The sequence below is a fragment of the Bufo bufo genome, chromosome 6 (assembly GCF_905171765.1).
Source record: "Bufo bufo chromosome 6, aBufBuf1.1, whole genome shotgun sequence".
Taxonomy (NCBI): domain Eukaryota; kingdom Metazoa; phylum Chordata; class Amphibia; order Anura; family Bufonidae; genus Bufo; species Bufo bufo.
Window position 1 is genome coordinate 395,038,496 of NC_053394.1, and position 26,462 is coordinate 395,064,957.

Consider the following 26,462-nt stretch of genomic DNA (forward strand, 5'->3'; position numbering starts at 1 on the left):
TATGGATCTGCGCAAGCGTAGATCCACTGGATTCTTAAAAATAAATGCACCACCGCGGGAGAAGCACCTACTTAATTTGCATGCATGAAACCGTACACCGTGCGTTCGCACTCAGGGGTAGGTCGATTTTTCAGTGCAAAATGTTCCATTAGATATCCCTACCCCTGAGTGCGCACACGCGGACACATCATCTGGAGCAGTTCAGCCTCACCACACAGCAGAGCTGAGTGCAGGATATTGGGGTGGTGGGGTCACAACATAGCAGAGCTGAGTGTGGTCCCTGAGTGCGCACGCGCGGTGTATGGTTTCACGCATGCAAATTAAGTAGGTGCTTCTTCCGCAGCGGTGCAATTATTTTCATGAATCCAGTAGATCTGCGCTTGCGCAGATCCACACACACCCTCCTCCAGCTGATTCTGGTGCGGCTGCGTCACTTCCGGGTATAGGATTCTGCCAAGGTATAGGAATCTGGCAGAACACCGGCAGCGTAACGTCACTCACTCAGGTCACGCGCCTGCTCCGCCCGCTTCATTAATGAAGCAGGTGGAGCAGGCACGTGACGTGAGTGACGTTACAGCTGCCGGCCGCTCTGCCTGCTACGGTACGGGAGCTTGATAGTAAGTAGTAGTACACGGGAATAGCGCTACAGTAACTAAAGTTAAGAAGAGGTTAAGGATTACAGTTTACATATGAATACGGCTGTAAGCGGCGGGGCCCGGTGTAAGAGTACAGTGACTGTACCGGGCATCGCCGCAATTCCAGCAGTTGCCGGCCTCCAGCCCCTTCTCCCTCCCCGATACATCACCGCGTTGTGCAGCATCGCAGCCGGCGATGTATCAGTATTAGCAATGTAAAAATGGCAGCATTCGCCCAATAAGACTCACTGCAACTGCATCTTATGGGGCAAAAAATATAGTGATTGCCAAAGAGATTAATACTAACCCTAAAATGTTCTTAAATTATATAAATGGTAAAAAGTATAAATCTGAAGGTGTCGGCCCTTTACAGAGTAATGAGGGGGGAGTTGCAGAGAGCGATGAGGAGAAAGCAAAGCTATTAAATATTTTATTCTCCACTGTATTCACTGAAGAAAATAAACTGTCAGATGAAATGCAGAATGTAACAGTAAATTCCCCATTAAAAGTGACCTGTCTGACCCAGGAAGAAGTACAGCGGCATCTTAAAAAGATTAAAATAGACAAATCGCCAGGACCAGATGGCATACACCCCTGTATCCTAAGAGAACTAAGTAATGTCATAGCCAGACCCTTATTTCTAATATTTATGGACCCTATACTGACAGGGAATGTTCCACAGGATTGGTGCATAGCAAATGTGGTGCCAATATTCAAAAAGGGTCCAAAAACAGAGCCCGGAAACTATAGGCGGGTAAGTTTAACATCCATCGTGGGTAAACTGTTTGAAGGTTTTCTAAGAGATGCTATCTTGGAGTACCTCAATAAAAATAAGCAAATAACACTGTATCAGCATGGCTTCATGAGGGATCGGTCATGTCAAACTAATTTAATCAGTTTCTATGAGGAGGTAAGTTCTAGACTTGACAGTGGCGAATCAATGGATGTTTAATATCTGGACTTCTCCAAAGCATTTGACACTGTACCACATAAAAGGTTAGTGCATAAAATGAGAATGCTTGGACTGGGAGAAAATGTCTGTATGTGGGTAAGTAACTGGCTCAGTGATAGAAAACAGAGGGTGGTTATTAACGGTACACACTCAGATTGGGTCACTGTCACTGGTGGGGTACCTCAGGGGTCAGTATTAGGCCCTATTTTCTTCAATATATTAATTAATGATCTTATAGACGGCTTGCATAGTAAAATATACATTTTCAAAGATGACACTAAACTGTGTAAAGTAATTGACATGGAAGAGGACAGTATACTACTACAGTGGGATCTGGATAGGCCTCCAGCCTAGCACCGGCTCAGATCCCAATCCAGCGATTGCCAGAGCTCCTCTGTCAGAAAGAGAGGTAATTACCACCAGCTGACAATGCTGGCTGTTTTTTTTTTTATATAGGCCAGTCAAGACTGTTGTGCATTTTCATACGTATACAATATTATCTAATGACATTATAATCAAAATGAATGCTCATCTCATTGCCTTTAAGAATAAGATCAGCCTGAACCAAAGTTATATTATGTGGCTGAGGAAGCCAAGATGAGTTCATGGCAAGTTCAGTTTATATGGAAAAAAGAATAATTGTGAACATAGACGGACATTGTATTTAAAAGTCATTACTAAAGATATGAGACCATCTGGTAAGGAGTATGCCAATTCCCTAAAACATGTCTGTCTGGAGGAAACATGGTTACTTGATAAGGACTCATGTCCTTGGAGCACACCTGCTATAAGAGGTTCAATTTATATATTCATAATTATATTATATATATCTCTGCATGGTATATTTAGTTTACAACATATGTTAAATCAATAATTCATATAATGTGTTATCTATGTGTAACAATGTATCGATTTATATATATGTTATACCATGTATTTACCATTTAGAAGGTACAAAAACAAGTAAGTTTAAGTTAATTGGATTTCAAAACAATAGTTATTCATGGATGTAGATAAATGAAATGTACAAGTTCCGATGCCAAGCATCAAAGCCGCTCAACCTATATTTCAAAAAGATAGAAGACAGTCAACTCCAACAAGTCCAGGATATAGGTAATTAAAAGTGTAAGGAAAAGACCTTCCTCAGTGATTTATGGTCATGTGAACATATTATTATATATTTAATTTTAATGCTTAAAAGTTGGGATGTTCACCTACAGTACCGCAGTGCCATCTGGAGGCAGATGGGCAACATTATATTATTTGCTCTATACCATATTAGGAGTTGAGATAACGTCATGAGGTTATTAGCATGCGAATACACCCACCCTACCTGATTGGGAACCATAACCTAAAGGGGATGATTCTTAGATAAGGGGGGGAATAATTACTCGTGTGCGGAGTAGCAAAAGCTAGCTAGAAAGAGAGAGGGAGGAGAGGAGAAGTTGAGGTCTATCAAGATGGAAGCCATAATGAGATGCGCTATGATGGACCACCCAGCTTTCCTAGGAGCAGAAGTGAGAGTCCTGCTAGGACTTGGTAAGAGACACAGAAAATGATATTTCATTTTATTAAGACTAATTAGATAGTGTGGGCGAAATTATACCATCTAGATTGGCGAATAAATAAATGATTAAATTAATTGATCATCTCCATATTTAGATGTAGTCTTAGGATATTGTGAGGCTTCATTCTACCTGCAGAAGAATCTAGACTCATAATCTAGCAAAGCATTAAATAATTGCTTATATATATATATATTGATATTGATAGAACATTCTTCGCCAAGCTAAGTGATGGATTCCCACAGGAAAGACGTCAAATCCTTTCCATTTAAGATCCTAGATCTCTGTTATTTGTCTTATTAGTCTTACCAATGTTATATATGTGAAAATAGTCCAGGATGGGGCGGAAGGATACAATTGTCTCTTCTAAGTTATATCCTTGAATGGATTTGCCCATCTTGAAGCCATGTGATGTGTAGTTGGTTAGAGGGGCAGAATGTTTTTAGCATTCTATAATGATGTCTAGGATTAAACATGCCCATCTTGATATCATGGGGTTTTCTCTGAACAGAAGTAATGTATATAACTTATGTTCCTACTTTGATATCCTAACCTAATAATAGCTTGGTTATAATGTGACAAGTTATTTCCACTCACATGTATTGTTAAGCTTGTAATGCTTTATATCAACGCTGAATATATTCATTTGCATGTATCATTATGTTTATTTACTTATATATGTTTATAACCTTGTAACCAATAAATCTGCATATTTTTATAATACCTGTGTATTATTGTATAATGCAGAACTACATTTTATCATTAACATCATCTCTCGTCAAAAAGAACTTATTTATCTGAGGAAATAGTCGGACTCAGATGTGAATTGTATCAATTAGGTTGTCTACAATTCACCAGGTCATGATTTTAAGAATTTATGACAAATTTTATAAATTTAATTTTTTATGGTTAATTATTTTTATGACCATAATTAATAATTCTTAATTGAATTATTACCCCCCGACAAGACACGGCCTGGAACGCCACTCAGCACTTTGACTACTCCCAGCAAGAGCCGGCCTGGATCAGCTATTACAGCTATACTAAATAACAAGGTGTCAAACAGCAACTACTGCTGACAGATCAAAACTGGCTTTTACTCAACCGAGGCCAGGAACCTCAGTGACACATACCTTCCGTCAACGACGATCCCTAGCGTCTTCCTACACTATGTATAAATCTATCAGGGGTCAGTACAGAGATCTCTCCCATCATCTATTTATCCCTAAACTGTGACTGTGACGAGGGGACATGGAAAAGATGCTGCTAAATCTGGCTGGACAGGAGACGTGATGACTATATCTCATGGCCACATGAGCCCTGTGGGGGCTGAACTAGTGCAGGAGGACATTCGAGCAAAAGCAATGCATAGAGAAATGGGAGGTTTTTCTACACAGGTGACAGGAGAGGATGAGCAGGAGAAGCCGGAGGAGCTACAGGGCGATAATACAAGGCAGATGACAGACACAGTATGCAGTGAAGATGGAGGCAGGGAGTCCCTCCGAGTCACTTGCGCAAATGGCCAGATGCATGCTCACATGCTTGCGTAGTGAAAGCCGAATTGTCACCATTCGGCAGAGGGATGACTACTGGCTTTCCACCATGTTAGACCTTTGTTACCGGTCGAGAATGGGGGCCTTTTTTACACTCACTGAGAGGAAGGACAAACTGAACTACTATCGAGACATCCCGTGTAGTCAGTTGGCCGCTGCCTACTCACCTGCAGCAGCAGCTAGACATGGAGCAGAACCTGGACCAGCAGGTTGTGGAATACTTGGAGTGCATCCTGCCACCCCATATCAAAGATCCCCAGCATCACTGGGCAGCCAAACTCGATTTGTGGCCGCAACTGGCAGAGTTTGCCCTGGACAAGCTTTGCTGCCCGGCCAGCAGTGTGGAATCAGAGCGGGTGTTTAGAGTGCAGCGGGGGCCATAGTTACCCCTGCCTGTCCACCCAAAATGTGGAGAAACTGACCTTTGTGAAGATAAATCAGGCCTGGATCAGCCAGGATTTCCACACACCAGTGCGTGATGCATCAGACTAGATCATCCATGGTGCCACACCTAAAATTTGTCAAAAGAGACTTGTTTCTTCTGGCTACCTGCTTCAGCTACTATTCTGCCACCCACCTGATGCCAGGTGTTCCTACTGCCACCCACCACCTCCCCACTCTGTCACTGGGCCACTCTGTGGTCTCCTCATGCTGCTGCCAGCTCACCACTATGTCACTGGGCTACTCTGTGGTCTCCTCATGTTGCTGCAAGCTCACCACTATGTCACTGGGCCACTCTGTGGTCTCCTCATGCTGCTGCCACCTCAACACTTTGCCACTGATCCACTCTGTGGAATTCCCATGCTGTTCCCACCCTCCCCACTCAATGCCTGGGCCACTATTTTGCCTTTTTGGCCTGGTTGACATAATCATTTATTTGACCCTTCTTCTGATCTCTCAGAAGGAAGGAAAAATGAGAAGCACAACAAATTTTGTCTAAGTAGCAGCTGTAAGGCCTGTATGATATTTTGCATGATGATTTGCTTATGATTTGGAAGCCAAAAGCAGGAGTGGGTAAAAAACACAGAAGACATGCAAATATTCCATTCACGTGTCATCTCTGTTTTGGATCCACTTTTTTTTGGGCTTTAGCAATACTGATGGATTACTGACCAATTGCTTATTTATACCTGGTGTTAACATAGACCTGTAAGGCTGAGTTCACACTTCAGTTATTTGGTCAGATTTGGCCCCGTCACTGACCAAATAATTGAAGTGTGCAGTGATTCTAAGAGTGACGTCTGTCATCTGCATGTCATACTGACTCACAGTATTATTTCACTACCACAGCAGACTCCCTATGGATGTTACTGCAAGGCACAGTGTTCTACACCACTATAAAGGCTCTCTGCAGCCAGGAAATAGCCGTTTTTTTATGCGATTCGCCACAAATAAATTTGGATCGAATCAAATCTTTTTGAGAAATTCGCTCATCTCTACTAGTATCGTATGGTCTCAGCTGAGGACTGCTCCAAGAATTGTTGAGTCACTCTTCTGTGAACACCAAAGGTCTTCAGCAGTTCACAGAGGAACCCATCATAAAAGTCTCCATAGACAGAAAATTGTGAGAAGCTCCAGACAACATGTAACGTCTATGGTCAGCTGTAATCCTGTCATCTCCATCTTTCTCATTACACAAGGATAAAACATATAATACTGGTGGATAAAACAAGACTGAACACAATATCTTCACAGTCTACTACAGATCATAAGGGACATTTAATGAGATCTTATCTCTATCTACCTGATCATCCTGTGGGACATTGTGATGCTCTTCTGAACCATCCTGTGGAAGAAGAGGACTGGGACATCTCTCCGGTGTTCTTCCCTCTTCCTTAACTGTAGGAAACACATCCAGTCACTGAATTCATTCCTTACATACAGATAATGAGAGGACATGTGTATTTAGTCCATGTCTATTACCTGGTAATGTGAGGGTCCGGTGATCCTCCATCATGATGTCCTTGTACTGATCTTTGTGTCCTTCTAAATACTCCCATTCTTCCATGGAGAAATAGACGGTGACATCCTGACACCTTATAGGAACCTGACAACACAATGATACAGTCATCACCCCGATCCCTTCATAGCGTTCCTGTGTAATGTCCCAGCATTCCCAGCAGTGTCACCTCTCCAGTCAGCAGCTCAATCATCTTGTTGATGAGTTCTAGGATCTTCTCTCTATTGATTTCCTCATGTATCAGGGGGTGAGGTGGAGGCCCCGTGATTGGGCTCAGGGTTCTTCTCCATCCTTCAGACACAGGGGCCTGACAGCGCTCACTATAGGTCTTTTTCACTACTGTGTAGTCCTGGTTATGGAGACACACTGTAATAAATATCACTCCATACATGTCCAGAGTCCCTCACCTCTCCACTCATGTCCATTTGTTAGTAACATAGATACGATGATGTAATGTGACATCATCAGAATCTCTCACCTCTCCAGTAAGCCGGAAGAGGATCTCTAGGGTGAGATTTATTATACTCTCCGCCATCTTGTCCCTGTCCATTCTTGATGGGTCAATCAGGAGAAGGATATTATATAAAAGATATACACCGAGCGGATCCTATATTGTAGGAACCTGAATGGAGAGAAGATGAGACGATGCAAATTCCTATAAAATCCCATGTAAAATACAATAACTGGAGATAAGAGGAGACATCGGAGGAGATAATAAAGTGTAGATGTTGTGTTCTCTCCTTTTATAGGGAACGAAATATAAGTTGAATAGCTTGTCAAAACTTTTCCTCCATTTGGTAAGGCCAGGCAGTTTCATGGTATGTCACGTCTTCACATGACCATACAGATGATAAACTACGTCATCAGTGATGCCAGTATGAACAGCACACAACCACTATAGAACATCTTAAGCGTTAATTGTCAGGTGATATACATACCGCCATCAGAGCTCCGACCAATATTGTCGCTGCAGTGATGTAAACAGTCTTAAGGAGACCACAGGAGCCTCAGTGCTGGAGCAGTGGAAAATTCTACAGGTTTTATGTTATCTGGGTAATTGTAAAACGCTGAGGAATATGTTAGCAATAAATAAGGCACAGGACGGAGCTTTTTCCTACAGTGTACAAGCAGAGTATTATACACTGCTCAAAAAAATAAAGGGAACACTTAAACAACACAATGTAACTCCAAGTCAATCACACTTCTGTGAAATCAAACTGTCCACTTAGGAAGCAACACTGAGTGACAATCAATTTCACATGCTGTTGTGCAAATGGGATAGACAACAGGTGGAAATTATAGGCAATTAGCAAGACACCCCCAATAAAGGAGTGGTTCTGCAGGTGGTGACCACAGACCACTTCTCAGTTCCTATGCTTCCTGGCTGATGTTTTGGTCACTTTTAAATTCTGGCGGTGCTTTCACTCTAGTGGTAGCATGAGACGGAGTCTACAACCCACACAAGTGGCTCAGGTAGTGCAGCTTATCCAGGATGGCACATCAATGCGAGCTGTGGCAAGAAGGTTTGCTGTGTCTGTCAGCGTAGTGTCCAGAGCATGGAGGCGCTACCAGGAGACAGGCCAGTACATCAGAAGACGTGGAGGAGGCCGTAGGAGGGCAACAACCCAGCAGCAGGACCGCTACCTCCGCCTTTGTGCAAGGAGGAACAGGAGGAGCACTGCCAGAGCCCTGCAAAATGACCTCTAGCAGGCCACAAATGTGCATGTGTCTGCTGAAACGGTCAGAAACAGACTCCATGAGGGTGATATAAGGGCCCGACGTCCACAGGTGGGGGTTGTGCTTACAGCCCAACACCGTGCAGGACGTTTGGCATTTGCCAGAGAACACCAAGATTGGCAAATTCGCCACTGGCGCCCTGTGCTCTTCACAGATGAAAGCAGGTTTACACTGAGCACATGTGACAGACGTGACAGAGTCTGGAGACGCCGTGGAGAACGTTCTGCTGCCTGCAACATCCTCCAGCATGACCGGTTTGGCATTGGGTCAGTAATGGTGTGGGGTGGCATTTCTTTGGAGGGCCGCACAGCCCTCCATGTGCTCGCCAGAGGTAGCCTGACTGCCATTAGGTACCGAGATGAGATCCTCAGACCCCTTGTGAGACCATATGCTGGTGCGGTTGGCCCTGGGTTCCTCCTAATGCAAGACAATGCTAGACCTCATGTGGCTGGAGTGTGTCAGCAGTTCCTGCAAGACGAAGGCATAGATGCTATGGACTGGCCCGCCCGTTCCCCAGACCTGAATCCAATTGAGCACATCTGGGACATCATGTCTCGCTCTATCCACCAATGTCACGTTGCACCACAGACTGTCCAGGAGTTGGCAGATGCTTTAGTCCAGGTCTGGGAGGAGATCCCTCAGGAGACCGTCCGCCACCTCATCAGGAGCATGCACAGGCGTTGTAGGGAGGTCATACAGGCACGTGGAGGCCACACACACTACTGAGCCTCATTTTGACTTGTTTTAAGGACATTACATCAAAGTTGGATCAGCCTGTAGTGTGTTTTTCCACTTTAATTTTGAGAGTTACTCCAAATCCAGACCTCCATGGGTTGAAAAATTTGATTTCCATTTTTTTTTTTTGTGTGATTTTGTTGTCAGCACATTCAACTATGTAAAGAACAAAGCATTTCAGAAGAATATTTAATTAATTCAGATCTAGGATGTGTTATTTTTGTGTTCCCTTTATTTTTTTGAGCAGTGTATTATACATCTTTATAGTCAATTTTTATGAACCGTTTTTATTGTATGTTTTACCCTGTTCCAGTCCACATCTCTGAGATCTCCTGGATATGTCTTCTATATAACGTCCCCTGCTCCAGTCCACATCTCTGAGATCCCCTGGATATGTCTTGTATTTAACGCCCTCTGGTCCAGTCCACATCTCTGAGGTCTCCAGCATATGTCTTCTATATAATGCCCCCTCCTCCAGTCCACGTCTCTGAGATCTCCTGGATATGTCTTCTATATAACGCCCCCTGCTCCAGTCCACGTCTCTGAGATCTCCTAGATATGTCTGCTATATAACACCCCCTGCTCCAGTCCACGTCTCTGAGGTCTCCAGGATATGTCTTCTATATAACACCCCCTCCTCCAGTCCACATCTCTGAGATCTCCTGGATATGTCTTCTATATAACGCCCCCTGCTCCAGTCCACGTCTCTGAGATCTCCTGGATATGTCTTCTATATAACGCCCCCTGCTCCAGTAGACGTCTCTGAGATCTCCTGGATATGTCTTCTATATAACGCCCCCTGCTCCAGTCCACGTCTCTGAGATCTCTTGGATATGTCTTCTATATAACGCCCCCTCCTCCAGTCCACGTCTCTGAGATCTCCTGGATATGTCTTCTATATAATGCCCCATGCTCCAGTCCACATCTCTGAGGTCTCCAGGATATGTCTTCTATATAACACCCCCTCCTCCAGTCCACATCTCTGAGATCTCCTAGATATGTCTTCTATATAACGCCCCCTCCTCCAGTCCACGTCTCTGAGATCTCCTGGATATGTCTTCTATATAACGCCCCCTCCTCCAGTCCACGTCTCTGAGATCTCCTGGATATGTCTTCTATATAACGTCCCCTGCTCCAGTCCACGTCTCTGAGATCTCTTGGATATGTCTTCTATATAACGCCCCCTCCTCCAGTCCACGTCTCTGAGATCTCCTGGATATGTCTTCTATATAACGCCCCCTAGTCCAGGCTTATGTTATACCTGAAGAAGGGGAAGGCCGGTCCTCGAAACATGTTTTATGTTAGAAGTGAACTCTTGCCAATCGTTTTTTATTATAATATCTTTAAGCTGGTGCCCCAGAAGCCTGCGTGTTTACTTCCTGGTGCATCTTCTCGGGAATCTGTTTATTCCCGGTGGGTGAAGCAGCGGATCTTTCCATGTGAAGAACCTTAGGCTAGTTTCACACTAGCATTTACTTCTCCCCATATTTGCTGGGTTGCGGCAGGATCGCCGCCAGTCCCATTTATAGTGAATGGGGCTGAACGTCAATGCCGCATACCTCCCAACCATCCCGGAGGGACAGTCCCAGATTTCAGTGGCTGTCCCGGTACGGGGAGCTATGTCCTGCTTTCTAGCAGCTGTATCTGCTTCCATAGAAAGCAGAGACAGTTGCCTGTGTATTATGATGAAGCAGAGAGCCATTGCCGGCATTGGCTCCCTTCTTCATCATCCCTCCCCCTTTTTTTTTACATCCTGTGAGGGGCACAATGTGGGCACATTACTGGGGGGAGCACAATGTGGGCGCATTACTGGGGGGGCACAATGTTGGCGCATTACTGGGGGGCACAATGTGGGCGCATTACTGGGGGGGCACAATGTGGGCGCATTACTGGGGGGGCACAATGTGGGCGCATTACTGGGGGGGCACAATGTGGGCGCATTACTGGGGGGGCACAATGTGGGCGCATTACTGGGGGGCACAATGTGGGCGCATTACTGGGGGGGCACAATGTGGGCGCATTACTGGGGGGGCACAATGTGGGCGCATTACTGGGGGGGCACAATGTGGGCGCATTACTGGGGGGGCACAATGTGGGCGCATTACTGGGGGGGCACAATGTGGGCGCATTACTGGGGGGGCACAATGTGGGCGCATTACTGGGGGGGCACAATGTGGGCGCATTACTGGGGGGGCACAATGTGGGCGCATTACTGGGGGGGCACAATGTGGGCGCATTACTGGGGGGGGCACAATTTGGGCGCATTACTGGGGGGGCACAATTTGGGCGCATTACTGGGGGGACACAATGTGGGCGCATTACTGGGGGGACACAATGTGGGCGCATTACTGGGGGGGCACAATGTGGGCGCATTACTGGGGGGGCACAATGTGGGCGCATTACTGGGGGGGCACAATGTGGGCGCATTACTGGGGGGGCACAATGTGGGCGCATTACTGGGGGGGCACAATGTGGGCGCATTACTGGGGGGGCACAATGTGGGCGCATTACTGGGGGGGCACAATGTGGGCGCATTACTGGGGGGGCACAATGTGGGCGCATTACTGGGGGGCACAATGTGGGCACATTACTGGGGGGCACAATGTGGGCACATTACTGGGGGGCACAATGTGGGCACATTACTGGGGGGCACAATGTGGGCACATTACTGGAGGGCACAATGTGGGCACATTACTGGAGGGCACAATGTGGGCACATTACGGGGGGGCACAATGTGGGCACATTACGGGGGGGCACAATGTGGGCACATTACGGGGGGGGCACAATGTGGGCACATTACGGGGGGCACAATGTGGGCACATTACGGGGGGCACAATGTGGGCACATTACGGGGGGCACAATGTGGGCACAATACGGGGGGGCACAATGTGGGCACATTACTGGGGGGCACAATGTGGGCACATTACTGGGGGGCACAATGTGGGCACATTACTGGGGGGCACAATGTGGGCACATTACTGGGGGGGCACAATGTGGGCACATTACTGGGGGGGCACAATGTGGGCACATTACTGGGGGGGCACAATGTGGGCACATTACGGGGGGGGCACAATGTGGGCACATTACTGGGGGGGCACAATGTGGGCACATTACTGGGGGGGCACAATGTGGGCACATTACTGGGGGAGCACAATGTGGGCACATTACTGGGGGGCACAATGTGGGCACATTACTGGGGGGCACAATGTGGGCACATTACTGGGGGGCACAATGTGGGCACATTACTGGGGGGCACAATGTGGGCACATTACTGGGGGGCACAATGTGGGTACATTACTGGGGGGCACAATGTGGGCACATTACTGGGGGGGCACAATGTGGGCATATTACGGGGGGGGCACAATGTGGGCATAAATACTGTGCGGTGACATGAAGGGGGAATAATTACTATGTGGGCATTAAGGGGACTGGGTGGAATGAGGTGTACAGGCATGTTGTGGGCGGAGTTAGAGGCGTGGCCTAGTGCACACAATGTGTCCCTCTTTGTTGGTAAGGTATAAAGGTCCTGAAGGCTGCTCCGTGCTGCATCTATAACGCAGGTCTGAACAGGCCTTACAGGTGTGGAGCTGGTGAGCGCTCCTCTTACCTGGGCTATCCTTCACCATGGAGGGTCCTGGATTTCTAATATTTTCAGCATCTACAGGAGTCAGGCTCCCGGCTGTGGGGCAGGTGGACGAAAAGTACCTGAGATGATGTCACGACCATGTGATCATGTGTGGGAGGAGTCGGGCTTCAGGTTGCCCTGTAAGAGGACTCAGAGATCCTGTGAGGGTACCAAGACCAGGTGATCATGTACAGGGGGAGTCAGGCTCCAGGCTGTGCTGCAGGAGGAAGTAAAGGACCTGGGGTGATGTCACAGCCATGTGATCATGTGTGGGAGGAGTCAGGCTCCAGGCTGTGCTGCAGGAGGAAGTAAAGGACCTGTGGTGATGTCACGACCATGTGATCATGTGTGGGAGGAGTCAGGCTCTAGGCTGTGCTACAGTAGGAAGTAAAGGACCTGAGATGATGTCATGACCATGTGATCGTTTGTGGGAGGAGTCAGGCTCCAGGCTGTGCTGCAGGAGGAAGTAAAGGACCTGAGATGACGTCATGACCATGTGATCATGTGTGGGAGGAGTCAGGCTCCAGGTTGCCCTGTAAGAGGACTCAGAGATCCTGTGAGGGTACCAAGACCAGGTGATCATGTACAGGGGGAGTCAGGCTCCAGGCTGTGCTGCAGGAGGAAGTAAAGGACCTGTGGTGATGTCACGACCATGTGATCATGTGTGGGAGGAGTCAGGCTCCCGGCTGTGGGGCAGGTGGACGAAAAGTACCTGAGATGATGTCACGACCATGTGATCATGTGTGGGAGGAGTCAGGCTTCAGGTTGCCCTGTAAGAGGACTCAGAGATCCTGTGAGGGTACCAAGACCAGGTGATCATGTACAGGGGGAGTCAGGCTCCAGGCTGTGCTGCAGGAGGAAGTAAAGGACCTGGGGTGATGTCATGACCATGTGATCATGTGTGGGAGGAGTCAGGCTTCAGGTTGCCCTGTAAGAGGACTCAGAGATCCTGTGAGGGTACCAAGACCAGGTGATCATATACAGGGGGAGTCAGGCTCCAGGCTGTGCTAGTGATGTCCGGTTCATGAACGAATCGTTCATTTGAATCGATTCATTTCAGTGAACCGGAGGAGTCGATTCATTTGAATGATCCGATCCGTTTGAAACGGCTCTTCTACACAGACAATGAATGCAGACGCTCAGCTCACCACCTCACGCTGGCAGCAGGAGCCTGAGGGCGGGACTCAGGAGGAGTCAGTAATATGATCTTAGAGTGGAAGAGCTGCTTCTGCCAGCCCCGCCCCTCCCCGCCCACCAACCAATCACCGACCAGAGCTGAGGGGGCGAGGCCAGCACAGCACACTGCAGCTCTGACTCGAGTCCTCTGAGCCGTCTGTACAGGGAGTCTAAGGAATCGAATGAGTCACAAGAATCTAAAGATCCGACTCAGTCAGTGACTCATTCGATTCAAGAGCCGAGAGTCACTAGAACAGGTTACATTACACTGAGGCTGTCGGCTCTTGTTGCAGCAGTGATAAGGTTAAGGGACAGGAGCAGAGATAAGAGAAGGGACAGATGACACAGTTTAGATTATAGGTTGAATTAAATTAACCCTTTAGAATCAAATTGACTTCTCAGGAGATATATATGTTAAAGGCATCTCATTCAGTAGCTATATAACTAAGGGTGGGTTTACATGAGATGCCTTTAACATATATATCTCCTGAGAAGCCAATTTGATTCTAAAGGGTTAATGTAATTCATCCTGTAATCTAAACTGTGTCATCTGTCCCTTCTCTTATCTCTGCTCCTGTCCCTTAACCTTATCACTGCTGCAACAAGAGCCGACAGCCTCAGTGTAATGTAACCTGTTCTAGTGACTCTCGGCTCTTGAATCGAATGAGTCACTGACTGAGTCGGATCTTTAGATTCTTGTGACTCATTCGATTCCTTAGACTCCCTGTACAGACGGCTCAGAGGACTCGAGTCAGAGCTGCAGTGTGCTGTGCTGGCCTCGCCCCCTCAGCTCTGGTCGGTGATTGGTTGGTGGGCGGGGAGGGGCGGGGCTAGCACTTACGAGTCAGCTCAGCAGTCTGACTCACCAAGTGAACCGAAGATCCGATTCATGAATCGGTTCATTTGAATGAGCTGATTCAAATGAACCGATTCACCTAAAAGAGCCGAACTTCCCATCACTAGGCTGTGCTGCAGGAGGAAGTAATGGACCTGTGGTGATGTCACAACCATGTGATCATGTGTGGGAGGAGTCGGGCTCTAGGCTGTGCTGCAGGAGGAAGTAAAGGACCTGTGGTGATGTCATAACCATGTGATCATGTGTGGGAGGAGTCAGGCTCCAGGCTGTGCTGCAGGAGGAAGTATTACTTTACTGAGAGAGTAGTGGATGCATGGAATAGCCTTCCTGCAGAAGTGGTAGCTGCAAATACAGTGAAGGAGTTTAACCACCTCCGGACCGCTGTACGCACAGACGCGTCCTGGAGGTGGTTGTTTCATTCCGAGTGGACGCGCCGGCGCGTCTTCTCGCGAGACGCGAGATTTCGGTCACAGCCGGCCCGCGCATGCGCATCGCGGGCCGGCAAAAGTTCGAGGAGAGTTGCATCAGCAACCTGCCAGCCAATGATCGTCGCTGGCAGGTTGCTGATTTTTTAAAAATCGAATCACAAGCCATCAAACACCTTATATTTATAAATATGATGTGTTAAATGGCTTCTCTGCTCCTGTGCTGGTCCTTTTCGTCGGTTGGATCCAGCACAGGAGCAGACTTCACAGTGAGTACACCAAACAGCACACCTTAGCCCCAGATCACCCCCTTGCACCCCAATTAACCCTTTGATCACCCCTTTGATCGCCCCTGTCAATCACTAGTGAAAGGAAAAAAAGTGATCAGTGTAAACTGTCACTTTTTTTTTTTCACTGGTATTGGCTGTTAGGTTTTAGGGATAGTTTAGGCCCCTTGGTTAGGTAGTTAGCGTCAGTTAGCGCCCACCCCACCGCACCGCAGTCACTTTTATTCGCTGAATAGCGTATCGCTAATCAGCATTTGTACTTTTATAGTATCTGTAAGTGATCAAAACTGATCACGGTCAGATCTATAATAGTATTAGTGTCACTTTAGTTCGCCCTCCACCCAAAACGCAGTGTTTGCCCGATCAGGCCTGATCGGTCGCCCACACGTGCGTTCACCCACGCCCGCCCCACCGCAGTGACAAAAAATTATTATTTTTTGATCACTGCACATTCACTTTACACGCACTGCGGCGATAAAAAAATCAGTTTTGATATTTTTTATCAACCGCAGCGGCCTCCGGTACTTCGCTAGCCTCCCCTTTGTAAGACAGGTTTGCTTTTTTTCTTGGGTAGTCTCAGGGAATACCCCTAAATTTAGTAGTCCAAAATGTCAAACAGGGGGTATTCTTCTGAAGAGGCCTACAGGATTCTGACCCAGTCGGATGAGGAGTGGGAACCCTCATCTGACGAATCTAGCGGGTCAGAATATGAACCTGTAGAAAGCAGTGGCTCTCTGACCCAAAGTTCGGACGAGGAGGTTGAGGTCCCTGGCAGCACCAGGCGTACCCGGCCCCGTGTCGCTAGACCACAGGTTACGCAGGATCCGCTTCAAGAGCAGCAGAGTGGGGCTGTCGCTGCCGGATCACGTGGTGAGGCATACACCAGCAGCGCAGCCCTTCCTGGACCTAGTACCAGCACTGCCGTACAACCTGGTGAAGTAGCGAGCACCAGAAGGGCAGTTGAAGCTGGTACGGTGGCACGTGCAGTAGTTACCCCGTCGCAGCCACCGCGCAGACAGGCCCGTAGACCCCCTAGAGTCCCTGAGGTGCTGGCAAACCCTGATTGGCAGTCACCAACTTCAGCCGCACCTGTAGTTCCCCCTTTCACCGCCCAGTCTGGAGTTCGGGTTGAGACGGCTCAAATCGCTTCGGCCCTGGGATTTTTTGAGCTGTTCTTGACTGCGGAGCTCTTGGACTTAGTCGTGGCAGAGACCAACCAATATGCCACACAATTTATAACCGCAAACCCGGAAAGCTATTATGCCCAGCCTTTCCGGTGGAAACCAGTCCAAGTTTCCGAACTTAAAATTTTTCTGGGCCTTCTCCTCAACATGGGCCTGACAAAAAAGCATGAATTGCGGTCATATTGGTCCACGAACCCAATTCATCACATGCCCATGTTCTCTGCTGCTATGTCCAGGACACGATTTGAGACCATCCTGCGTTTTCTGCATTTTAGCGACAACACCACCTCCCGTCCCAGAGGCCACCCAGCTTTTGACCGGCTCCACAAAATTCGGCCCCTCATAGACCATTTCAACCAGAAATTTGCAGATTTGTATACCCCTGAGCAAAACATCTGCGTAGACGAGTCCCTAATACATTTTACCGGGCGCCTTGGCTTCAAACAATACATCCCAAGCAAGCGTGCCCGGTATGGGGTCAAATTGTATAAGCTCTGTGAAAGGGCCACAGGCTATACCCACAAATTTCGGATCTATGAGGGAAAAGATCAGACCCTGGAGCCGGTCGGTTGCCCTGACTACCTGGGGAGCAGTGGGAAGACAGTCTGGGACTTGGTGTCACCCTTATTCGGCAAGGGGTACCATCTTTATGTGGACAATTTTTACACAAGTGTGGCCCTCTTTAGGCATTTGTTTCTAGAACGGATTTGCGCCTGTGGCACCGCGCGAACTAGTCGCGTGGGCTTCCCCCAACGGCTTGTAACCACCCGTCTTGCAAGGGGGGAGAGGGCTGCCTTGTGTAACGAAGAACTGCTCGCGGTGAAATGGAGAGACAAGCGTGACGTTTACATGCTCTCCTCCATTCACGCAGACACGACAATCCAAATTGAAAGGGCAACCCGTGTCATTGAAAAGCCCCTCTCAGTCCACGACTATAATGCGCTCATGGGAGGGGTGGACTTCAATGACCAGATGTTGGCTCCCTATTTAGTTTCCCGCAGAACCAGACGCTGGTATAAGAAGGTGTCTGTATATTTAATTCAATTGGCGCTGTACAATAGTTTTGTTCTCTACAGTAAGGCTGGGAGAACAGGATCCTTCCTCAAATTCCAGGAAGAGATCATCGCGAACCTCCTTTACCCAGGAGGTTCCGTGGCCCCATCCACCAGTGTAGTTAGCCGTCTACACGAGCGACATTTCCCCAGTGTCGTTGCTGGTACCTCAACCCAACCGCCACCCCGAAAAAAATGTCGTGTCTGTAGCAGGAGTGGAATAAGGCGTGACACCCGCTATTTCTGTCCTGACTGCCCTGACCACCCTGCCCTATGCTTAGGTGAGTGTTTCCGGAAGTACCACACACAGGTACACCTAGCATAGGGATTGCATCTCACAGGACAGGCACACAGGGCTATTAGGGCCCTTTTACTCACAGCTGCTGCAAACCTCTCCTTTCACCTGGGATAAAGTGCATAACGTACTTCGCCACATCTTTGGGCGATTTGCGCTTTGCACATTGTCCCATGGGGAAGGAGAGGTTTGTTCTATAAAGGTAAAAAAAAAATTACCGGTAAGTAAAAAAGTTACAAAAGTTAAAAAAAAGTTAATATGTTCTGTTCTAAAGTTAATAAAGTTATTGCTTTGCGGCCTGGTTTTTTCTTTTTTGTTTTGTTTTTTTTTACCTTTCAGGTGGACCAACCGATCGACCAGCTGCAGCACTGATGTGCATTCTGACAGAAGCATTGCGCTGCTGTCAGATTACACGCAAGTCGGTGTATGCGGCGCTGCAAGACGAGATTTCTCCTCTGCAGTAAAAGATACGTTTGCCGAGGCATATGAGCTGAGGAGGTGGCGGTGTTCATATACTTTGGCAAACACTTTGTATATATAAAAAAAAAAATCCCGGCAATGATTTATTCATCCACATCGATTGATGTGAATGGAGAAATCGGGTTTGCCAGGGCATACGAGCTAAGTGGGCATGGATGTTGGGCGGAGCTCCTATGTCCTGGCAGACGCCTTTCCCCTCCTTTTTCTTTTTTTGGCAGAGATTTTTTCATCCACATTGATTGATGCGAATGAAGAAATCTGTGCCGTTCATTTTTTTCTTTCAGCCCAGAGGCTGAACGGAAAAAAAAAATCTCATTACCCGTATGCTCAATATAAGGAGAATAGCAGAAACTCCTAATGCTGGGCATACATGTAATGATTGCGGAGACCCTCAAATGCCAGGGCAGTACAAACACCCCACAAATAACACCATTTTGGAAAGAAGACACCCCAAGGTATTCGCTGAGGGGCATATTGAGTCCATGAAAGATTGAAATTTTTGTCCCAAGTTAGCGGAAAGGGAGACTTTGTGAGAAAAAAAATAAAAAAATCAATTTCCGCTAACTTGTGCCAAATTTTTTTTTTTTCTATGAACTCGCCATGCCCCTCATTGAATACCTTGGGGTGTCTTCTTTCCAAAATGGGGTCACATGTGGGGTATTTATACTGCCTGGCATTTTAGGGGCCCCAAAGCGTGAGAAGAAGTCTGGTATCCAAATGTCTAAAAATGCCCTCCTAAAAGGAATTTGGGCCCCTTTGCCCACCTAGGCTGCAAAAAAGTGTCACACATGTGGTATCTCCGTATTCAGTAGAAGTTGGTGAATGTGTTTTGGGGTGTCATTTTACATATACCCATGCTGGGTGAGATAAATATCTTGGTCAAATGCCAACTTTGTATAAAAAAATGGGAAAAGTTGTCTTTTGCCAAGATATTTCTCTCACCCAGCATGGGTATATGTAAAATGACACCACAAAACACATTCCCCAACTTCTCCCGAGTACGGCGATACCAGATGTGTGACACTTTTTTGCAGCCTAGGTGGGCAAAGGGGCCCACATTCCAAAGAGCACCTTTCGGATTTCACAGGTCATTTACCTACTTACCACACATTAGGGCCCCTGGAAAATGCCAGGGCAGTATAACTACCCCACAAGTGACCCCATTTTGGAAAGAAGACACCCCAAGGTATTTCGTGAGGGGCATGGCGAGTTCCTAGAATTTTTTATTTTTTGTCACAAGTTAGTGGAAAATTATGATTTTTTTTTTTTTTTTTTTTTTACATACAAAGTCTCATATTCCACTAACTTGTGACAAAAAATAAAAACTTCCATGAACTCACTATGCCCATCAGCGAATACCTTGGGATGTCTTCTTTCCAAAATGGGGTCACTTGTGGGGTAGTTATACTGCCCTGGCATTCTAGGGGCCCAAATGTGTGGTAAGGAGTTTGAAATCAAATTCTGTAAGAAATGACGAGTGAAATCCGAAAGGTGCTCTTTGGAATATGGGCCCCTTTGCCCACCTAGGCTGCAAAAAAGTGTCACACATCTGGTATCTCCGTACTCAGTAGAAGTTGGGGAATGTGTTTTGGGGTGTCATTTTACATATACCCATGCTGGGTGAGAGAAATATCTTGGCAAAAGACAACTTTTCCCATTTTTTTATACAAAGTTGGCATTTGACCAAGATATTTATCTCACCCAGCATGGGTATATGTAAAAAGACACCCCAAAACACATTCCCCAACTTCTACTGAATAAGGAGATACCAGATGTGTGACACTTTTTTGCAGCCTAGGTGGGCAAAGGGGCCCATATTCCAAAGAGCACCTTTCGGATTTCACTCGTCATTTTTTACAGAATTTGATTTCAAACTCCTTACCACACATTTGGGCCCCTAGAATGCCAGGGCAGTATAACTACCCCACAAGTGACCCCATTTTGGAAAGAAGACACCCCAAGGTATTTCGTGAGGGGCATGGCGAGTTCCTAGAATTTTTTATTTTTTGTCACAAGTTAGTGGAAAATGATGATTTTTTTTTTTTTTTTTTTTTTTCATACAAAGTCTCATATTCCACTAACTTGTGACAAAAAATAAAAACTTCCATGAACTCGCCATGCCCATCAGTGAATACCTTGGGGTGTCTTCTTTCCAAAATGGGGTCACTTGTGGGGTAGTTATACTGCCCTGGCATTCTAGGGGCCCAAATGTGTGGTAAGGAGTTTGAAATCAAATTCTGTAAAAAATGACGAGTGAAATCCGAAAGGTGCTCTTTGGAATGTGGGCCCCTTTGCCCACCTAGGCTGCAAAAAAGTGTCACACATCTGGTATCTCCGTACTCAGTAGAAGTTGGGGAATGTGTTTTGGGGTGTCATTTTACATATACCCATGCTGGGTGAGAGAAATATCTTGGCAAAAGACAACTTTTCCCATTTTTTTATACAAAGTTGGCATTTGACCAAGATATTTATCTCACCCAGCATGGGTATATGTAAAAAGACACCCCAAAACACATTCCCCAACTTCTACTGAATAAGGAGATACCAGATGTGTGACACTTTTTTGCAGCCTAGGTGGGCAAAGGGGCCCATATTCCAAAGAGCACCTTTCGGATTTCACTCGTCATTTTTTACAGAATTTGATTTCAAACTCCTTACCACACATTTGGGCCCCTAGAATACCAGGGCAGTAGAACTACCCCACAAGTGACCCCATTTTGGAAAGAAGAGACCCCAAGGTATTCGCTGATGGGCATAGTGAGTTCATAGAACTTTTTATTTTTTGTCACAAGTTAGTGGAATATGAGACTTTGTAATAAAAAAAAAAAAAAAAAAAAAAAAATCATCATTTTCCGCTAACTTGTGACAAAAAATAAAAAGTTCTATGAACTCACTATGCCCATCAGTGAATACCTTAGGGTGTGTACTTTCCGAAATGGGGTCATTTGTGGGGTGTTTGTACTGTCTGGGCATTGTAGAACCTCAGGAAACATGACAGGTGCTCAGAAAGTCAGAGCTGCTTCAAAAAGCGGAAATTCACATTTTTGTACCATAGTTTGTAAACGCTATAACTTTTACCCAAACCATTTTTTTTTTACCCAAACATTTTTTTTTTATCAAAGACATGTAGGACAATAAATTTAGAGCAAAATTTATATATGGATCTTGTTTTTTTTGCAAAATTTTACAACTGAAAGTGAAAAATGTCATTTTTTTGCAAAAAAATCGTTAAATTTCGATTAATAACAAAAAAAGTAAAAATGTCAGCAGCAATGAAATACCACCAAATGAAAGCTCTATTAGTGAGAAGAAAAGGAGGCAAAATTCATTTGGGTGGTAAGTTGCATGACCGAGCAATAAATGGTGAAAGTAGTGTAGGTCAGAAGTGTAAAAAGTGGCCTGGTCTTTCAGGGTGTTTAAGCACTGGGGGCTGAGGTGGTTAAGCATGCATGGGATAGGCATAAGGCCATCCTTCATATAAGATAGGGCCGGGGGCTATCCATAGTATTCAGTATATTGGGCAGACTAGATGGGCCAAATGGTTCTTATCTGCCGACACATGATAGATGCTAGAGTGGAGTTGTTGGAAGGAGGTCTGTGACGTCACTGGTCACATGCTCCTTTATGCTCACATGACCAAATGTGGGAAGTGCTGGCAAACCCGGACTGCAGGAGTTTGTGGAAGGAGGAGGGGCTGTGTGCCTGCAAGCAGCAGTGTGAGGGAGGATGTGGTGGGCTCCTGGAGGACACAGAGCTTCATGGGGAGCAGGTGAGGGGCAGCACATGGAGCTCATATATGAGGGGGCATGAGGGTTAATGGAGTGCAGGTGTATCTACGGGGAGATGTGGTGTATTCTGGCTTTATGGTGTGTAAATCTGTGAGGGGGGCTTTATGGCGTGTAAATCTGTGAGGGGGGGCTTTATGGCGTGTAAATCTGTAAGTTGGGGGCTTTATGGTGTGTAAATCTGTGAGGGGGGGCATGTGGTGTATTCTGGAGACATGACGGTGCCGATCTGGGGGAGCTTTATGGGGTGTAAATCTGTGAGGAGGGGGCATGTGGTGTATTCTGGGGCCATGAGGGTGCATATCTGTGGGGGGGGGAGGCTTTATGGGGTGTAAATCTGAGGAGGGAGCATGTGGTGTGTGGGACCCATGCAGATCAAACAAGGGGTCCTCGTGCTGCTGTCTGTGGGAGAGGGGTGACATGACGAGTGGCTCTGGCAATATGGGGGTCAGTGGGGTATGTGTGGGTATATGTGACCCATGCAGGGGTACTTGTCCTGTCTGCTAGAGTGGGGTGGCATGAGGAGCGGTCCTAAGACTTTTTAGTGGAGTCTGTAAAGCCAAGGGGCCCTCAGTTGTAATATGTTTATGGGGTATAAGAACTACACCGTCTGGAGTAGGGGGTGTTGCTGTGAATTAGCTCAAGGCAGTTACAGGGAATTGTACGGCATGTGTGTCTGGAATGTGGGTCCTGGGTGTGGGCTTCATGTGGTGGTTTGGAGTTTAATGCCTCATCTTAAATGTTCTACTTATGTGGCTGTGGTGACATGTTTGTGGTTTTGCACCCCATAAGTCTTATTCCTAGTAGCTTAAGGAGCGCTCCAGGGCCGTATCCTGTGCCGACGCAGAGGAGCGCTCCAGGGCCGTATCCTGTGCCGACGCCGAGGAGCGCTCCAGGGCCGTATCCTGTGCCGACGCCGAGGAGCGCTCCAGGGCCGTATCCTGTGCCGACGCCGAGGAGCGCTCCAGGGCCGTATCCTGTGCCGACGCCGAGGAGCGCTCCAGGGCCGTATCCTGTGCCGACGCCGAGGAGCGCTCCAGGGCCGTATCCTGTGCCGACGCCGAGGAGCGCTCCAGGGCCGTTTCCTGTGCCGACGCCGAGGAGCGCTCCAGGGCCGTTTCCTGTGCCGACGCCGAGGAGCGCTCCAGGGCCGTTTCCTGTGCCGACGCCGAGGAGCGCTCCAGGGCCGTTTCCTGTGCCGACGCCGAGGAGCGCTCCAGGGCCGTTTCCTGTGCCGACGCCGAGGAGCGCTCCAGGGCCGTTTCCTGTGCCGACGCCGAGGAGCGCTCCAGGGCCGTATCCTGTGCCGACGCCGAGGAGCGCTCCAGGGCCGTATCCTGTGCCGACGCCGAGGAGCGCTCCAGGGCCGTATCCGGTGCCGACGCCGAGGAGCGCTCCAGGGCCGTATCCTGTGCCGACGCCGAGGAGCGCTCCAGGGCCGTATCCTGTGCCGACGCCGAGGAGCGCTCCAGGGCCGTATGCTGTGCCGACGCCGAGGAGCGCTCCAGGGCCGTATCCTGTGCTGTTCAGGATCACTTTCTGGCACTGGGGTTTCAGGATGAGAAAGTGGGTCTAAGTATGGGGACGTGCGATGGCATTAGCAATCACCCCTACTCCTATCGCTGCATGTAATGGCAGCAGTCTCCTCCACTAGAGAGCCAGGTAATTGCTGGGACAGAAAGCTCCTGTATGACGACAAGCAATGCCATTAGTGATCACTGCTCCCTATACTGTGGAGGAGATCACTGCATGTAAATGTGTCTCCTCCACTGACGAGCGGGCGATTGCCAGGGTAGAACGCTTCTGAACGGAGACGAGCGATGACATTAGTGATCACTGCTCCCCACACAGTGGAGGAGATCACTGTGTGTAAATGTGTCTCCTCCATTAATGAGCAGGCAATTGCCGGGAAGGAATGCTTCCCTCCTGATAATCGCCTGCAGAATCTCCAGGTGTAATAGGACCCTTTGTGAGCGGTCTTTGAGCATTATGAGGTAAAGTTTTAGTGGCTATGGGGTGCAGTTTGTGAACGGTGTGGGCACCCAGAGCAGTTGTCAGGCTGTGTCATGTAGTGGGTGCTTAAGGGGTGTAGTCTGAGGGGGCAGTCACCATGGGGTGTTGTGTGCAGTCTTTGCTGGGGTAGGGAAGGTGCTAGGAGGTGTTCTAGGTTGGTCTGTTGTCAGGTGGCATCTTTGTATAATGAGAGCGTTGTTGAAGGGTGGGATGTAAACTACCAGCTGAATGGTGGCTTTCAGGGAGTTGTAGGGGGAACAAAATCCTGGTATGTATACGTGGTCTGAGATGTCAGGGGTCGCCTCATCTCGCCGTTAGATCAGAGTACAGTTCCAACTGTCAACCGGAAACAGTGGAGCGCGTTGGTTTCGCTGTTTCAGTAGCTCCTATTGCGATGTGTGGGAGCTGCAGAAACGGCATAGCACCGCACGCTATGTCTATAGATCGTCTTAGGTCCCCTTTTTTAACCAGCTGTACAATCTTACGCTGTGTTCGCCGGTTGGGGCAGATTGCAGGTGGGTCGGGGTCAGGGCCAGGACTGGCTTAGTTCTATCGCCAGGCACGAGGATTGCCATACATGCGCCTAATTTATGATGAGGCTCACGGACTAATTGGACTAATCTTACGGCAGAGCAAGGGGGACACTAAGAACGGCGTAAAATGCAGGTCTTAGTTAACGCGCCCCATTGGGTCTTGTTTATAGAGACAATGTAAGGCCGGGTTCACACTTTCATTGAGCTTTCAGCTCTTCTAAATCAGAAAAAACAGAGCCATTTTTTTTTTGAGCATCGGTTTATCCAGGGCCGCACCGCCAATTAGACGAGGGGTGGCACGGCCCTGGTGACAAGTGGGGGGCGGCAGGGCACAGGGAGATGAGCGCTTCCATTGTGGAAGCGTTCATCTCTATACTCATCTGTATGGATGGCTGTGCTGAAGGGCAAGGCAGGGGTGTCTCCCTTCCCCGTTCCTCTGATAGAGGCCTGTGCAGGCGGTGCAATGATGTCATCGCGCCACCTGAGCCGTACAGAGTGGGACCAAGGCCTGCATCGCATCGCTGAAAGCGGCATTAGGTAATATTTAATATATTTTTAAGTCTATTGATTTCTTTCTATTGTCGCCTGGTCGATCTCCATTTACTATAGGTCATCGTCACAGCTGGTGGTGGTAGTCTGTGCCTGAAGAAAGAAAGGGAGGTCCTCCTGCTCCCTGAAGGGGATAGAGAACATTGTTGGTATTTGGTGTTTAGATTAAAGGGCATGGACTTAGGGATGGTTTAATTTATTAAAGCCGTGGCCAATCCCACTTAACCCAAAACATTGGTGTATTGTCTTTATTTGTATGGAAGGTGGAGAGTTGAGTTTAAAGCGGGGGCAAAAGGGAGTTTGCTTCAGAGGGCTTGTTAGGTGAGGTGATCCCTGCAGTCTAATGGATCTCACCCATACTAATACTGTCACTGCCCCCAAAAAATGTTTAGTTTTTTTACCATTTTTTAGTTCGTCCGCTAGAACATAAAAATGGAAAGCACAGAGATGTAATCTTACCCTAACATAAAAAATTTCCTTTTTTTTTCCTTATATGAAGCAGTCAGTTTTTTTATTTTTATTATTGAACTTGAAAGCTTAGGGGTTAACACGTTTTCATATGTGCCTTATGTTTCAGATTTTTAGGCTGAATGCTGCCTTCTACGTTACCTTTCCTATTATTGAAGAGACTCTTTTTCTGTTTCCTTAGGACTTTGCCGCTGCACATGACGCCTGTTTTGCAAAGATTTGATTCAGTACAGAACGCCATGCGAGCTGCTGCAGACTGAGGAAAATACGATTTCAAACTTTGTCGTCTTAGGGGGGGAAAAAAACATGCCTTTCTTTTGCATAGTTTTATTTGACTTGAACCCCTTAGTGACCACCAATCCGCATTTCTCCGGCGGTCAATAAGGGGCCATAGCCTTTGCGAAGTGGCCCACTCTAAGGCCCCTTTCACACAGGGGGCGAGTATTCCGTGCGGATGCTATGCGTGACGTGAACGCATTGCACCCTTACTGGATACCGACCCATTCATTTCTATGGGGCTGTTCACATGAGCGGTGATTTTCACGCATCACTTATGCGTTGCGTGAAAATCGCAGCATACTCTATATTCTACGTTTA

At 47.5% G+C, this 26,462-nt stretch overlaps 1 protein-coding gene and 1 long non-coding RNA gene across 3 annotated transcripts in view; both read right to left on the minus strand.

Moving 5' to 3' along the window:
• Positions 1-6,510, minus strand: part of LOC121003626 — a 78,991-nt gene extending 72,481 nt beyond the window's left edge. The window contains exon 1 of the long non-coding RNA XR_005779567.1: positions 6,450-6,510. This is a non-coding gene — a long non-coding RNA (uncharacterized LOC121003626). The remainder of the gene's footprint in view (positions 1-6,449) is intronic.
• The window catches only part of LOC121003533 (zinc finger protein 501-like), a 434,191-nt gene that overhangs the window by 284,202 nt on the left and 123,527 nt on the right, over positions 1-26,462 (minus strand). The gene's annotated exons all lie outside the window — the stretch shown is intronic.